At 45.4% G+C, this 13,878-nt stretch overlaps 1 protein-coding gene across 2 annotated transcripts in view; it reads right to left on the bottom strand.

Annotated features, from left to right (window-relative positions):
- The window catches only part of LOC135056746 (inactive heparanase-2-like), a 211,569-nt gene extending 199,416 nt beyond the window's left edge, over positions 1-12,153 (bottom strand). For both annotated transcript variants that reach the window (XM_063962283.1, XM_063962282.1), the window contains exon 1: positions 11,982-12,153. The gene's annotated coding sequence lies outside the window, so the exon portion shown is untranslated. The remainder of the gene's footprint in view (positions 1-11,981) is intronic.
- Between the last annotated feature and the right edge of the window lie 1,725 nt (positions 12,154-13,878).

The following is a 13,878-nucleotide window of genomic DNA, read 5'->3' as shown; positions in this document are numbered from 1 at the left end:
TATTTTATCAAAGCAGTGCGTACAGCTACAGCAAAGCGATGGTGAAACTGTATATTCATGTAAATAAAATAAGGAAACATAAGGCAGCTGTTTACAGGTGCCCATATACTAGTGCGATTTTACCCAATTTCATCCGATTTTGACGTATCGGGCCAGAGAAATAGGATGAAAAGTGGCAAATCGCACGTGAATCTGATCCAATGCGCGGTCCGGGGGCTCATCAAGCTGCATTATATATTTCTCTGATCCGGCAGTCTTGGCAGGAATCGCATACGATACATCATATGCAAAAGGACTGCACGCGATGTATCGTATGCGTTCCTGCCGCTCGGGAAGCTGCCGGGCAGTTCAAGAGAGATGTATGCGACTTCTCCTCTCAGTGTATGGCCACCTTTAGATGGCCATTTGAAAAGTGGTGATGATGCCCATATCAACCAATCAGATTCTGTCTATCATTTTCTAGGATGCGATAGAGAAATTATAGGCAGAATATGATTGGTTGCTATGGGCACCATCACCTCTTTTCATTTTTCGAAGCTTTAGTAAATATACCCCTAATTCTGCAGCTTTGTGAAGGGCAGCAACATCAATTGTAGAGATGTAATATAAAAGATGCTAATTGTTTTTACTGCCAAAGGTTAAATTAGTGATTTCATTGCAGTTCATAGTATAATGCGTCACAATGGCGAGGCTCAACTTTCACAGCGTACAAAACTCAAATGTTTTGAGTCATTTTGTGTAAGGTATAAAAATGGTTAAATTTCAATTAAAGCCTAAAGAAAAACAGTCCTGATACATTCCCTATAGGCTAGGTCACTGCATATAAATGCCCTTATTTATCAATGAGTGATACATTTCACTGTGAGTGATAAATTGCACCAGCCAATCACCTCCTAACTGTCATTTTTCAAACACAGCCTGTGACATGGAAGTTAGGAGCTGATTGGTGCAATTTATCACTCACAGGAGCTGTTTGGCTGGTGCAATTTATCACTCACAGTGAAATTTATCACTCATTGATAAATAAGGGCAAGAATTTGACATGCTAGTAACAGAAATCAGTGTAATATACATAATGAGATACATATATGTGTCATGGTTAGGTAGGAAGTTATATACACTGCTCAAAAACATAAAGGGAACACTTAAACAACACAATGTAACTCCAAGTCAATCACACTTCTGTGAAATCAAACTGTCCACTTAGGAAGCAACACTGATTGACAATCAATTTCACATGCTGTTGTGCAAATGGAATAGACAACAGGTGGAAATTATAGGCAATTAGCAAGATACCCCCAATAAAGGAGTTGTTCTGCAGGTGGTGACCACAGACCACTTCTCAGCTCCTATGCTTTCTGGCTGATGTTTTGGTCACTTTTGAAAGCTGGAGGTGCTTTCACTCTAGTGGTAGCATGAGACGGAGTCTACAACCCACACAAGTGGCTCAGGTAGTGCAGCTCATCCAGGATGGCACATCAATGCAAGCTGTGGCAAGAAGGTTTGCTGTGTCTGTCAGCGTAGTGTCCAGAGCATGGAGGCGCTACCAGGAGACAGGCCAGTACATCAGGAGACGTAGAGGAGGCCGTAGGAGGGCAACAACCCAGCAGCAGGACCGCTACCTCCGCCTTTGTGCAAGGAGGAACAGGAGGAGCACTGCCAGAGCCCTGCAAAATGACCTCCAGCAAGCCACAAATGTGCATGTGTCTACTCAAACGGTCAGAAACAGACTCCGTGAGGGTGGTATGAGGGCCTGACGTCCACAGGTTGGGGTTGTGCTTACAGCCCAACACCGTGCAGGACGTTTGGCATTTGCCAGAGAACACCAAGATTGGCAAATTCGCAGATGAAAGCAGGTTCTCACTGAGCACATGTGACAGACGTGACAGAGTCTGGAGACGCCAAGGAGAACGTTCTGCTGCCTGCAACATCCTCCAGCATGACCGGTTTGGCAGTGGGTCAGTAATGGTGTGGGGCGGCATTTCTTTGGGGGGCCATACAGCCCTTTATGTGCTCGCCAGAGGTAGCCTGACTGCCATTAGGTACCGAGATGAGATCCTCAGACCCCTTGTGAGACCATATGCAGGTGCGGTTTGCCCTGGGTTCCTCCTAATGCAAAACATTGCTAGACCTCATGTGGCTGGAGTGTGTCAGCAGTTCCTGCAAGACAAAGGCATTGATGCTATGGACTGGCCCGCCCGTTTCCCAGACCTGAATCCAAATGAGCACATCTGGGACATCATGTCTCGCTCCATCCACCAACGCCACGTTGCACCACAGACTGTCCAGGAGTTGGCGGATGCTTTAGTCCAGGCCTGGGAGGAGATCCCTCAGGAGACTATCCGCCACCTCATCAGGAGCATGCCCAGGCGTTGTAGGGAGGTCATACAGGCACGTGGAGGCCACACACACTACTGAGCCTCATTTTGACTTGTTTTAAGGACATTACATCAAAGTTGGATCAGCCTGTAGTGTGTTTTTCCACTTTAATTTTGAGTGTGACTCCAAATCCAGACCTCCATGGGTTAATAAATTTGATTTCCATTGATAATTTTTGTGTGATTTTGTTGTCAGCACATTCAACTATGTAAAGAACAAAGTATTTAATAAGAATATTCATTCAGATCTAGGATGTGTTATTTTAGTGTTCCCTTTATCTTTTTGAGCAGTGTATTATGGTGGTCATTCCGAGTTGATCGCAGCAGCAATTTTGTTAGCAGTTGAGCAAATCCATGGCCCTCATTCCGAGTTGTTCGCTCGCTAGCTGCTTTTAGCAGCATTGCACACGCTAGGCCGCCGCCCTCTGGGAGTGTATCTTAGCTTAGCAGAATTGCAAACGAAAGATTAGCAGAATTGCGAATAGAAAATTTTGAGCAGTTTCTGAGTAGCTTGAGACTTACTCCTACACTGCGATCAGCTCAGCCCATTTCATTCCTGGTTTGACGTCACAAACACGCCCTGCGTTCGGCCAGCCACTCCCCCGTTTCTCCAGACACTCCTGCGTTTTATCCTGGCACGCCTGCGTTTTTCCGCACACTCCCTGAAAACGGTCAGTTTCCGCCCAGAAAAACCCACTTCCTGTCAATCACACTCCGATCACTTCAATGATGAAAATTCTTTGTTCGGACGTGAGTAAATCTACTAAGTTTTGTGCTAAAATACTTAGCGCATGCGCACTGCGTACCATGCGCATGCGCATTTTTGCCTTAATCGCTCCATTGCGAAAATCGGCAATGAGCGAACAACTCGGAATGACCCCCTATGTGCAGTGCAGGAGGGGCAGATATAACATGTGCAGAGAGTGTTAGATTTGGGTGTGGTGTGTTCAAACTGGAATCTAAATTGCAGTGTAAGAATAAAGCAGCCAGTATTTACCCTGCACAGAAACAAATAACCCACCCAAATCTAACTTTCTCTGCAAATGTTATATCTGTCCCCCCTGCAGTGCACATGGTTTTGCCCAATTGCTAACAAACTTGGTGCTGTGATCAACTCAGAATTACCCCCTATACTCCATCCTCTATGGGGGTAATTCCAAGTTGATAGCAGCAGGATTTTTTTTTAGCAGTTGGCCAAAACCATGTGCACTGCAGGGGTGCAGATATAACATTTGCAGAGAGAGTTAGATTTGGGTGTGGTGTGTTCAATCTGCAATCTAATTTGCAGTGTAAAAATAAAGCAGCCAGTATTTACCCTGCACAGAAATAAAATAACCCACCCAAATCTAACTCTATCTGCACATGTTATATCTGCCTCCCCTGCAGTGCACATGGTTTTGCCCAACTGCTAAAAAAAAATTCTGCTGCGATCAACTTGGAATTACCCCCTATATTGCGGAGCTGCTGGTTATGTTTTATTGTTATGTTTTTAATTGTCTGTGTTAGCAAATTATATTTTCTAATTATTTTGAGGTTTTCACCTACACCTTTGTATGATGTTATTTATTGATAGTTGAGCATAGAATTGTATGAACAACTCTGTTTGTGATGCTTGATGACCTCCATATATCCTTCTATCTTACGTTAGTTGGTGCCCATCATTCTTTTTATCTTTGATAATAGGCAGCCATAGGAGGCAAGAGCTGACGTGTGCAAGGTGGCTCTCGTGGCTTATTGTAACGCTGCTCTATGAAAATAAACTGCAGAATTGATAATAAATGAGGTCTTCAGAAAGGAGAACAGGTGTCTCCAGTCGGCCACTCAATGTAATGGTTATTATTCTTGCTCTGAAGCCTCCATCCTTCTTCCACTTAAAAGCAGACTAGCAGTATGAGAAGCATTCTGGTTCTGTAACCTCTCCTGCCCTGTGGGTGTGAAGTAAAACAACCTGACAACCGTTAAGGTGATGTTCCAAGGAGCTCACAAATTATTCAGCCCGGGAAAGAGCTTCACTTGTAGATCATTAGCACGACCTGCTCAAAATGCTAGTGTCTGTTTTATGATATTTATATATCAGCTGCCTTTGGTGAATGTGTTACATCAATCTAGAAAACATTTGGACCTATCATCAATCCAAATGAGAAACACAGCAGGATAAGTTTTGTATAATGATAGAACACTCTTTATGTACTACTGGAAAATCTTGGCACTCTAGAACAATCTGTGAAACGATGGGATATATATCACGTGTGAAAGTATAGTTTCCCTTTAAACACAGGGGGGTATATTTACTAAGGTCCCGATTTTGACCGAGATGCCGTTTTTTCTTCAAAGTGTCATCTCGGTAATTTACTAAGCAAAAATCACGGCAGTGATGAGGGCATTTGTAATATTTTGGAAGTCCTAGGAAAAAATCACGAATCAATACACCATCGGTCAAATACGCCTGCAATTTGGTAGAAATCGGGAATTTACTAAAAAGTGCAAATCACAAACACTGCCGACAATAGCCAAACACTGCCGTGCAGAAATACAAATCGTAAAAAAGTGCTAAAAAAACCCAGACCTGCTTTTTTATCCCGTGTTTGGATAGGCATGCAGGGATCCATGAGATCCGTGCATGTTTATCAGTGGGAAGGGGATGGGAAAGTGTTAATTTTTTGAAAAAAAATTGCGTGGGGTCCCCCCTCCTAAGCCAAACCAGCCTCGGGCTCTTTGAGCCGGTCCTGGTTGCAAAAATATGGGTAAAAAATTGACAGGGGTTCCCCCATATTTAAACAACCAGGACCGGGCTCTGCGCCTGGTCCTGGTTCCAAAAATACGGGGGACAAAAAGCGTAGGGGTCCCCCGTATTTTTGAAACCAGCACCGGGCTCCACTAGCTGGACAGATAATGCCACAGCCGGGGGTCACTTTTATACAGCGCCCTGCGGCCGTGGCATTAAATACCCAACTAGTCACCCCTGGCCGGGGTACCCTGGAGGAGTGGGAACCCCTTCAATCAAGGGGTCCCCCCCTCCAGCCACCCAAGGGCCAGGGGTGAAGCCCGAGGCTGTCCCCCCCATCCAATGGGCTGCGGATGGGAGGCTGATAGCCTTTGTTGTAAGTTATGAATATTGTTTTTAGTAGCAGTACTACAAGTCCCAGCAAGCCTCCCCCGCAAGCTGGTACTTGGAGAACCACAAGTACCAGCATGCGGCGGAAAACCGGGCCCGCTGGTACCTGTAGTACTACTACTAAAAAAATACCCCAATAAAGACATTACACACACACCTTGAAAGTATAACTTTAATGCATACATACACACCACCATATACACATACTTACCTTATGTTCACACGAGGGTCGGTCCTCTTCTCCATGTATAATCCATGGTGTACCTGTTGAAAAAATTCTACTCACCAAATCCAGTGTAGAGGGCTCCTCGGGTAATCCATTTGTAATCCACGTACTTGTAAAAATAAAAAAACGGACACCCGACCACGAACTGAAAGGGGCCCCATGTTTTCACATGGGACCCCTTTCCCCGAATGCCAGAAACCCCCTCTGACTGATGTCTAAGTGGGTTTCTTCAGCCAATCAGGGAGCGCCACGTTGTGGCACCCACCTGATCGGCTGTGTGCTCCTGTACTGTCTGACAGGCGGCACACGGCAGTGTTACAATGTAGCGCCTATGCGCTCCATTGTAACCAATGGTGGGAACTTTGTGGTCAGCGGTGAGGTCACTTTCGGTCAACCGCTGACCACAAAGTTCCCACCATTGGTTACAATTGAGCGCATAGGCGCTACATTGTAACACTGCCGTGTGCCGCCTGTCAGACAGTACAGGAGCACACAGCCGATCAGGAGGGTGCCACAACGTGGCGCTCCCTGATTGGCTGAAGAAACCCACTTAGACATCAGTCAGAGGGGGTTTCTGGCATTCGGGGAAAGGGGTCCCATGTGAAAACATGGGGCCCCTTTCAGTTCGTGGTCGGGTGTCCTGTTTTTTTATTTTTACAAGTACGTGGATTACAAATGGATTATCCGAGGAGCCCTCTACACTGGATTTGGTGAGTAGAATTTTTTCAACAGGTACACCATGGATTCTACATGGAGAAGAGGACCGACCCTCGTGTGAACATAAGGTAAGTATGTGTATATGGTGGTGTGTATGTATACATTAAAGTTATACTTTCAAGGTGTGTGTGTAATGTCTTTATTGGGGTATTTTTTTAGTAGTAGTACTACAGGTACCAGCGGGCCCGGTTTTCCGCCGCATGCTGGTACTTGTGGTTCTCCAAGTACCAGCTTGCGGGGGAGGCTTGCTGGGACTTGTAGTACTGCTACTAAAAACAATATTCATAACTTACAACAAAGGCTATCAGCCCCCCATCTGCAGCCCATTGGATGGGAGGGACAGCCTCGGGCTTCACCCCTGGCCCTTGGGTGGCTGGAGGGGGGGACCCCTTGATTGAAGGGGTTCCCACTCCTCCAGGGTACCCCGGCCAGGGGTGACTAGTTGGGTATTTAATGCCACGGCCGCAGGGCGCTGTATAAGTGACCCCCGGCTGTGGCATTATCTGTCCAGCTAGTGGAGCCCGGTACTGGTTTCAAAAATACGGGGGACCCCTACGCTTTTTGTCCCCCGTATTTTTGGAACCAGGACCAGGCGCAGAGCCCGGTGCTGGTTGCTTAAATATGGGGGAACCCCTGTCAATTTTTTTCCCATATTTTTGCAACCAGGGCCAGCTCAAAGAGCCCGAGGCTGGTTTGGCTTAGGAGGGGGGACCCCACGCAATTTTTTTTTTAAGTTTAAACATTTTTTTATTTTTTTTACAAGGTGCACAATGAAGCCCAGCACGGATCTCTCAGATCCGGCAGAGATTCATTGTATTAAAGTCGGCAGTGTTTTACAAGTCACTCACGTAAAACACTGCCTAAAAAAACGAATGACATCGACATCGGAAAAACAGAAAATGCAGAATACGGCAGCTTAGTAAATTAGTCGTAATCAATTCAAAAAGTTGCATATTTACACTTTCGATGTCATTCGTGATTGAACTTTGACCTCAAACGGGAAAATACGATTCTTAGTAAATTTACCCCAGGGTCTGGTTCTGATGTGGTTTGTATTTCACAGTTGCAGCAGAAATAGATGCCTTCTGCATGCAACTGCGATCCAAGGACCTAAGTCAGACCTTATCGCTCGCTAGGGGTTTTTTGCACTGCTGCGAACAGATAGTCGCCGCCCTGAGAGGAGTGTATTTTTGAATTGCAAGTGTGCGAACGCATGTGTAGCAGAGCTGTGCGAACAGATTTTGTGCAGTCTGCGCAGCCCAGGACTTACTCAGCCGCTGCAATCACATCAGCCTGTTCGGGGCCGGAATTGACGTCAGGAACCCTCCCTGCAAACGCTTGGAGACGCCTGCGTTTTTCCAACCACTCCCTGAAAACGGTCAGTTGCCACCCACCAACGCCTTCTTCCTGTCAATCTCCTTGCGAACGACCGTGCAAATGGATTCTTTGCACAAACCTGTCGCTGAGCCTGATCAGCTTTGTACCCATGCGACGTGCCTGCGCATTGCGGTGCATACGCATGCGCAGTTCTGACCTGATCGCAGTGCTGCAAAAAAAGGTAGCGAGCAATCAGGTCTGAATTACCCCCCAAGTGCTGTGTCTGAAAATGCAGCAAGGGATCGATATTGCAGACCCTGGGCTTGGAACACTAAAGGTTCATACACACTAGGCAACGTCGTCTAATGTTTCCCCTCCCGGGCCGGGCGGTCGGCGGCCGCTCGTACACACTGAGCGATATGAGCACTCATATCGCTCAGTGACGTCATGCAGCAGCCGGCTCCTGGGCGACAGTCCAGATAGAGCATGCATACACTGCTGACAGCGACAATCGTTGCCAACCCACGGGGCCGTGCATTGATTGCAGCTGGTGGCATACACACATGCCGAGAAAACGAGCAACGTCGCTCAGGAAGGGGGAAAATGAGTGACATCGCTCAGGAAGGGGGAAAATGAGTGACGTCACTCGGGAAGGGGGAAAATGAGCGACGTCACTCAGGAACAGGGAAAATGAGTGACGTCACTCGGGAAGGGGGAAAATGAGCAACGTCACTCAGGAACGGGGAAAATGAGCGACGTGACTCAGAAAGGGGGAAAATGAGTGACGTCACTCAGGAAGGGGAAAAATAAGCTACATCACTCAGGAAGAGGCAAAATGAGCAACGTCACTCAGGAACTAGTGAGTGAGTCAGAGTGAGTCCCTGCAGTTCTCACATTCTCAGGAGAGACTAGTGAGTCCCTGCAGTTATCACATTCTCAGGAAAGACTAGTGAGTCCCTGCAGTTATCACTTTCTCAGGGGAGACTAGTGAGTCCTTGCAGTTATCACATTCTCAGGAGAGACTAGTGAGCCCATGCAGTTATCACATTCTCGGGAGAGGCTAGTGAGTTACTGCAGTTATCATATTCTCAGGGGAGACTAGTGAGTCCCTGCAGTTATCCCAGTCTCAAGGGAGACTAGTGAGTCCCTGCAGTTATCACATTCTCAGGGGAGACTAGTGAGTCCCTGCAGTTATCACATTCTCAGGAAAGACTAGTGAGTCCCTGCAGTTATCCCAGTCTCAGGGAAGACTAGTGAGTCCCTGCAGTTATCACATTCTCGGTGGAGACTAGTGAGTCCCTGCAGTTATCACATTCTCAGGGGAGACTAGCGAGTCCATGCAGTTATCACATTCTCAGGAGAGACTAGTGAGTCCCTGCAGTTATCACATTCTCAGGAGAGACTAGTGAGTCCCTGCAGTTATCACATTCTCAGGGGAAACTAGTGAGTCCTTGCAGTTATCACAGTCTCAGGTGAGACTAGTGAGTCCCTGCAGTTATCCCAGTCAGTCTCAGGGGTGACTAGTGAGTCCCTGCAGTTATCACATTCTCAGGGGAGACTAGTGAGTCCCTGCAGTTATCACATTCTCAGGGGAGACTAGCGAGTCCCTGCAGTTATCGCATTTAAAAAAAAGCTTAAGTAGGTGTACAGGTAGTTACAGTATTGCTTTTATCAAGGTCTCACATAGATCTAGTCAGTACTTGTATTTATCAAGGTCTAGGGTAAGACTATTGAATCACTGCATGCAAAGATACATTTTCACTTACTGGGCGGGATGTACTGAAGTCCAAGTTCGGCTGGCATCCCAGCCACTGTATTTTTTTTAGGTATTGGATTCACAAACTAAGGATTTCTATTTTGTATTTCACAATAACTCAAATTGAATTAGAAATATCCTGGTGCACCTCAACAAATGCAGCAGAGCAGCAAACAGGTTGCAACAATGCAAGACAGAAATATGCATATGTGACATACCCTTTTATATCAGCAACAGTGACCTGGTAGCAAACTACCACTGTAGAGTCAGTAGGTTTTCTGTATTCGACACACTATACTGCAGGGGGCCTTATTGAGTGCACAAAATAGTGGCCATTGGTTGCAGTGACAGCCTGTAACCCATAACCCGTGTTTCACTGAACACACTGACTGGGAATAAGCTGTTATTTGACACACCAATGCTTACAACACTGCTATCAAATTGATAAAGACGCCGCAGAGCATCAAAACACGTAGAAACAGTGGTGTTTTAATAGGTTTGACAACCCAGATCCGTATTTCTGAACCCACTGTGTATTGATACCCAGGTTACATCTTCCAGTGGATTCTGTATGACACCTTTATGGTACGGTTGTCCTGTCCAATTTTGTGCATAAGCCATTTTTAATAAATACATTTGGATTCTAATACGGTCCTTTTCTGGTTATATTCGTATGAAATGAGAGACATCTGTTCCTATCAATATCCAACGAGAACCTAATAGAAGTTCAAAGTAACCTGATATGTGCTTCATATCCATTTGTTACAAGTAAGCATACATATAAGAATCTGCTTAGCTTGTATCTATCACCGTTTTGGGGGCCTACTTAAAGGAAGGAGGGACCAGGAATCTGATTGGGACTATTCTTCCTTTACTCAATCACCGATTGGTGTAACTAATTTTATCTGCAGTATTACACTATCATATGATTTTTACTTTTAATGTGATAACCACCGGACACATAGCCAGATTAAGGGGGGGGGGGATGCAGGGCATACTGTACCCCGGGCCCCCCTGTGTCAGGGGCCCCCCGGCCAGAGCACACTGATACCACTAGCTTTCCTTCTTAATGCACAAGACAGAATGCAAGCAGAACAGTATGCAGTGCAGGTAGAGACACAGGAGTATCAGGTTTCATGAGCTACCGATGGAGCTTTCTGACCAGAGGAGAGATAGGAGGGTGGAGAGAGCTGTAAGTGACACAGGGATCACAGCTTCTCCTCCTCTCCGCCTGGGTGTCTGAGTCTTGTGTAAACTTTTATGCAACTAAACCATTTGGGTCTAGAGCTAGAGACACACACAGAGTCATCCTGAGTCCTATCCCAGTGTGTAAGTAGTACAGAGGATGATGTTATTTTTGCATGTGACAAGATAAATTATTTTATTTTTCTATGTGTATTTTAAGGTTGTTAAAGTTGTCTTTGTTCCACGTCAAGAAAATTTTATAAAATAGTTGTCTTTCAATTAGGTGGAGCTACTGTATAAACAGTACCCAGACATTATTAAACTATTACTGTAGTTTAAAACTAATATACAGCATTTGTTTAAATTTAATATACACAATCTATACCTCCCACCATGACCCATTCCCGGAGGTGCAAAATGCTTTCTACCTGGACTTCCTTCTTAATTTATGATTGCAAACACCTGTGTTGAAACACCTTTCTTATCAATTAAATAGTTAAACACAGGTGACATCAATCATATAGAGGGAAGTCCAGTAGAGAGCATTTTGTCCCTCCTGAAATGAGACATGTTGGGAGGTATGCACAATCTAATATACATCCCTCACCTTCCACCGGGGCCCCCCCTGTCTTAAGTGCCCCGGGCACCCCCAAGGCTTAATCCGGCCCTGAGGTCCGGACATTATATAATTTGAATGATTGGTATTGTGAAATCATCACACTGAGGATCATCATAAGTTTGGGACAATTTGGAGTGCAAGTGAGATTGTACCTTTTCTTTTATATGCATTTATTATAGGTTGGTGACTTATTTTGTACTATCACTTGCTGCTTCATTGCGCAGCGCCATCGGAAGATTTGTTTTTTCTATTGATGTTTGTTCACAGCCCGAAAAGGTCTTCAAAGCGGTCTGGATGGTTTGGTTATCAGACATATCTGATCCGCTTGTTCAGCCAATGTCTTGCTGTGAATGAAGATCATCTCCATTAATCCTGCTGTGTATGGAGGAGCTCCGATCATCAGGCCACTGCTCCACCCCTCGCCCATCCGTGTTGTGTATCGTCAGCGTAAGTCTTGTGGTTTTTCTTAAACATACAGTACTTCATTTACAGACAACACTTTAAATACCAATATTTACAGGAACACTCTGAAAAGAATCAGCAGTAGGGAAGCAAAATATGAAATCTTTCTCTGCACATGCAATGTGGTGGATGGTATCGATGGCTGAGTGAGACAAGAATGTTTCCCTGCTAGCTTTACACAACTGAGGAGGATTTCTCTTACTCACCATTTCCCAATTCCCATGAAATGTTGTACTTCTTGCTGGCGCTGTACTTTAGTAAGCTGAGCACGCTGGAGCCGTTCCAAGAATTATCTGCGTTTCGCCTAAGAGCATTCAGTCCAAAAATCAGATGAAGTCCAGAGCAGTCAACAAAGTTATAGAGTTTGTCAAGAGACCTGGCTGGGAGGAAACAAGAATCTTGTAATGTATTCTAGCATTTCAATAGAGAACCCAACAGCAATTTAGCAGACATGATAAAGAGATTAAATGCATTAGCTCTGGGGTTGCTCCTGTTAATGTCTTAGGCTTGCACTTATTATGTATTTATTGGACCTTGCACAGTAACGGTATTCCAGTAATGTGATGTGTTGAGTGTCCACTATATATGAAATAAGGGGCCAGTTTCCCTCTTCAGAAAACACGCGTTTCCTACAACTTGCTAATAGGTTTAATGCTGCCGTCCGAGCTCTGATATCTCATAGAGTTACAGGAGATGCTACAATGTGTAACTGTAAGGACGGATGTGTGACTACTAAATGTTTCAGGGGAGCCTAAGCATTAATATGAGTAGGAAATCATCTGTTACAGCTGGTGGGAAAAGGACATGGAAAACACAACAATGGGGGTCATTCCGAGTTGTTCGCTCTTTGCTGATTTTCGCAACGGAGCGATTAAGGCAAAAATGCGCATGCGCATGGTACGCAGTGCGCATGCGCTAAGTATTTTAGCACAAAACTTAGTAGATTTACTCACGTCCGAACAAATAATTTTCATCGTTGAAGTGATCGGAGTGTGATTGACAGGAAGTGGGTGTTTCTGGGCGGAAACTGACCGTTTTCAGGGAGTGTGCGGAAAAACGCAGGCGTGTCAGGGAAAAATGCAGGAGTGTCTGGAGAAACGGGGGAGTGGCTGGCCGAACGCAGGGCGTGTGTGTGACGTCAAACCAGGAACGAAACGGCCTGAGCTGATCGCAATCTAGGAGTAGGTCTGGAGCTACTCAGAAACTGCTAATAAAAATTTCTATTCGCAATTCTGCTAATCTTTTGTTTGCAATTCTGTTAAGCTAAGATACACTCCCAGAGGGCGGCGGCCTAGCGTGTGCAATGCTGCTAAAATCTGCTAGCGAGCGAACAACTCGGAATGACCCCCAATGTACTATGCTATAATCCACAGCAAACCATCGGACATTACTGTCCATACTGTAGGTCCAGTATAATTGTCATGCATTATTTATAAATCTATAATGAATGGTTTCCGATTGGTTTGTCCAGCCACATTTGTGCAGCGTGCGCAGAGCTGAATTTTGCCAAGCCTCTGTGCCCTGCCAACCATGGGGTAAATTTACTAAGATGGGAGTTCTATTTAAGATGGGATGTTGCCTATAGCAACCAATCAGATTCTACTTCTCCTTTATCTAGCACCTTCTAAAAGATAATAGCTTGATCTGATTGGCTGCTATGGGCAACATCCCATCTTAAATAATAGAACTCCCATCTTAGTAAATTTACCCCTCTGAGTCAATTTATGACAGTGGGTTCATATCACAGAAAGATCCTTAGAAGTAAGGTTGGTCATAGCAAAGGGGGACAGTGGGCATCGCAACTTGCTTTGCATCGGCATGCAGCCATAGTTAACTAGTGTGAAAGTGTGTAGGACAACGGAAGTTTACGCATGCGCAAAGGAGCTCTACTTCAGGCTTCAGATATTAATTCTCGTGTCAGCAGCAGAATGGAAGCCAGCACCGATCGGATGAGCATGGGAAATGGCAACCAGCTAATAAGCATCGGAAAGAAGTATGCGATGGTTGGCAATAGTCACAACACGCCTGCGTTTCTATGCCACTACCAGTTACCTCCCACAAAACAGTCGCTTCCTGTCAATCACATATGAATGAATACTCACT

This window comes from Pseudophryne corroboree, chromosome 3, assembly GCF_028390025.1.
Source record: "Pseudophryne corroboree isolate aPseCor3 chromosome 3, aPseCor3.hap2, whole genome shotgun sequence".
Classification (NCBI taxonomy): domain Eukaryota; kingdom Metazoa; phylum Chordata; class Amphibia; order Anura; family Myobatrachidae; genus Pseudophryne; species Pseudophryne corroboree.
The sequence above is the reverse complement of the archived record's forward strand: the minus strand, read 5'-3'. Positions and strand labels throughout refer to the sequence as shown.